Source organism: Acanthisitta chloris, unplaced genomic scaffold (genome assembly GCF_000695815.1).
Source record: "Acanthisitta chloris isolate BGI_N310 unplaced genomic scaffold, ASM69581v1 scaffold2529, whole genome shotgun sequence".
NCBI classification, from domain to species: domain Eukaryota; kingdom Metazoa; phylum Chordata; class Aves; order Passeriformes; family Acanthisittidae; genus Acanthisitta; species Acanthisitta chloris.
This window is the reverse complement of record NW_008692905.1, coordinates 31,193-34,774: the sequence shown is the minus strand read 5'-3', so window position 1 is coordinate 34,774 and position 3,582 is coordinate 31,193. Positions and strand designations below refer to the sequence as shown.

General features: G+C 40.4%; 1 protein-coding gene across 1 annotated transcript in view; it reads left to right on the top strand.

The window, feature by feature from the left end:
- Window positions 1-3,582, top strand: part of TM2D1 (TM2 domain containing 1) — an 18,007-nt gene that overhangs the window by 11,874 nt on the left and 2,551 nt on the right. The gene's annotated exons all lie outside the window — the stretch shown is intronic.

Sequence of the window (3,582 nt, the reverse complement as noted above, 5' to 3'; positions counted from 1 at the left end):
CAGGAATATGGATGGATAAAAAATAGAACCGTAGATGACACATCATGGTGAAGGAGGATGGATGGGTGCCCTGAGGTTAGAAAAGGAAGATTTTCTGCTTATTTTGATTGTTTTTTCTTTCCTCCCTTGCACTATCCATAGCAAACTACCTTCTTTTTCTGCAAAGAAATTGGAGCATGTGTTTTACAGCTACAGAATCTCAAAAATGTGAATTTTCTGTACTAATAAAGCCCTTAAAAGGTTCTTGTTTTGTATCAGTTGTGTTTCAGTGAAATAAATATGGTGTACTTCAAAGTTTTTTGACCAAACTCTTTAGTAGGACAACCAAGATTTCCCTAGATGTTCCTCGAAGTACATACACACAGAAGCAGAAACCAACAGAATCTCCACATTATTTGGCCAGTTTTAAACATTTCCTTTGCCTTCAAATGAAAAGTAGCAGTAACTGAGTGAATCATCCACAGGATATAAACTGCACTTTATTTCAAAAATTTAGGCTGTTCTTTTGTTTTTCAGGTGAAACTCCTAAAATGTTATTAATGTATCCCCAAAGGGTATTTTTAAGGGAAATACTAAGAATTAGATCTCTAAATTGATCTTTGAAAGTGTAATTTGTGGGGTTTAGGCTCTTTTTAACTCACATTAAGACCAGTGCATGGAAAGCTTTGTAAAAAAATCCTGTTTTTCCCAATCAGCACAACCTGACATATCACATCATAAGCCTAAACGACAAGGAATACTTTGTGCTTGACATTAATTCTTTCCTTCACACAAGGAAGACATGGCTTTGGAATACTTCCTACCAGGCATTTCACTTGTGGGTGCTGAGAGACAAGAACACTCTGTTAGCTCCGTTCCTCTGCCTGGTATTTGTTGTGTCTCCACTTGGTCTCTCTCTCTCTCATTGAATGCTCTTTGTGCACATCAGTTTTGTTCCCTGAAATACTTTGAAAAACAGACAGGAAGTGGATGGAAAATAGATGTTTGAATCCAATAAAAATCTCATGGCTAAGATCATCCTGTGACTTGTCTGCTTTTTGTTTTCTCACCCTGAAGCTGATACGTAGCTGTGAAAATAGGAAGATGCCATGGATGTTGTAATAGAAAAATAGCCTTGGGCAACTCATCACAAAGATTTCATTCTAAAATGTATCTCCAGGTGTGCAAGTAGCAGAGGGCTTGACTTGATGATTTCAGCAGTCCATGTTGTGCTTCATTATCCCCAAAAGAATCCAGGAGCTATTTGGTGTGAATTGGATGAAAACATGGTTAGTTATGAAGTCCTTCAGAGTTTGTCCCAGAAGCCAAGCAGAAAGGTCTGTTATTCCAGGTTGCAGTGTTTCTGTAGAAAGAGATATGTGTCAGGCAATCCAGGAAATAAAAGCTGTTGTGGGATCCTTCCCTCCTGGAGCTGTGTGGGTTGTGATCCAGTGCCTGTTCCTGCCAGGACTGCACTGCCTTGTCACCGCAGGCAGAATGCAGCCACGGGTGACCACACAGAGCTGTTTACTTCTCTTCCCTTTGGATGATACTCCACTTGATCCTCTATCTTGTACTAACAACTTCCCACTTCTCCCACATCCCTCTCCCATGTCTGTAAAGCCTAGTCCTACAGATGGCACAACCTTTGGAGCTTGTATGGGATCCTGCTGGGATCATGTTCCATCTCTGAACACACATTACTGCATTTCTATATGCTCGTTCAGCTGAAGTGGAGAGAGGGTTAACTGAGCAAGCAGATAGTGCTGCAGGGCCAGGAGAGAGTTAGTGAGGTCTTTGTTTTCATCTTGTAATTGTCAGATATGGCATGTTTACCATAAGGGCTGTGAAAAGTGTGATGCAAGATGTAAAGCTGTCCCTCTGTGTTAATAATAAATTGGCTGCAGTAATATTTATCAAAATGTCTGTCCATGATGATTTTCTGTGTTGCCTCCTGCTTTAGCTTTCTCCTGTCAATCAAGTTGTCCATCCTAGTGCTTCTGTAGTTCTGATTGGGCTGGGATAATCTTCTCTCTGGATTGTTTTCCCCAAAACAGTTGCAAAGCAATGAAAATAATTAGACAATGTACGATGTCATCCTCCTGCCTCATTCCCAGATAAAGTGATATCTGCTGGCCTTGCAGATAGTTAGGAATCCTTTCAGCATTCCAACGAGGCACAGAAGTATTATTCTGTATCTGTAAAATTAAAGAACATAAAAAGTAAAGGCCAGAGTTTAAAACAAGAATTTGAAGTGCCTTGCCTTTAAAAGCTCAGATAGAGCTATTCACAGAGGATGCTGCAGATCCAGGCCAGGCATTAAATCCAGATCTTCCCTAAGTACCAGTTCAGATGCAGTTCAGTCATCTCAAAAATGACTCTATAAAGTGTCCTTTTCCCTCTCTACTTGTTTTTTAATGTCCATTTTAGGATTGTCTGCAATGTGCTTAACCAGGGAGCAGTAGCTGGGAGAAACATCCAGCTCTGGGCACTTTGTATTCACTCCTAAGTGCAGAATGGTGGTACTCGGGTGTGCCTACTGCATTAACAAATTACTCTGGGGTGTATTTCTTCAGCTGGGTCAACCTGTGCATCTTTCACTTGTGTTTAGAGCTCATTTTCAAAAAAAAAGTATATTTAGAGATACTTTAGAACAAACTAGTTACTCCTTCAGGGAGTTAAATCACAACAATGCTACAGCAACTTCCTGTGACAGTACTTTGTTATCCTCACCGTTTCCCTCTCCACCACCACCCACCACTTATTACATGAAGATATCACTGCTGCTTTCAGGACCTGATAACACCTTAAATGTTAGCTTTTATTCTCTTTCCAAAGATGTATTCCTGTATGTCTGCCAGTAAAACTTCTCAGCTCCACAGGAAGGTCTTTGTGTTTGAAATGCTGCCTTAGAATTTTTTTTTTGGAGAACATCTGTTGTCACCCCATCAAGAATTGTTTCCTTTGTTCCTCAGGAGTATATTCAGTTGTATTTGCTTGCACAGCTCTGTCTATTCAGTCTGCTCCCATCTCCTCTCAGCGTTTCGGAGGGTTTTTTATTGTTAGATTCATTAGGTGTTTGGGTCATCTCTGCACTGTTGCTCACCCTACAGCTTTCAAACCTGTTTCCTTCAGAAAGTGATGCTGGATACTGTAAGTTTGGGTGCTCAAGCACCCAGTTGGGGCAATTCCAAAGGCAAGACAGTGCATTTCCAGTGCACCATAGGACTGTTGCTAATTGTGAGTGCTGAGTATTTCACTAATGCGTCAAACAGACTTTCAAACTCAAGAGTCATCTCGTCCCTAACTACTCTGCCATTTGCATTATTACAAATGGTCACTGTGCAGCTTCTTAAAAAAATGTATAATTGAAATGATTTTTTTTAACCAGCTACCTTGTTCTGGGTTCAGCCTGCATCAGAGTCTGCCAAGAAGTTTAATATAGGAGATTGTTCTGTTTGCATCTTGTGCCTGAATCCGAGGAGAAAAAATAGCTTAACTTTAGGCATATGCTTAAGTGTTTTGCTAGACTGAAATTTGTTCAAGACTCTTCCCACTTTCTTCCTCTCAATCCATCTGTGTTAGCCAGAGAACCTTCCTAAT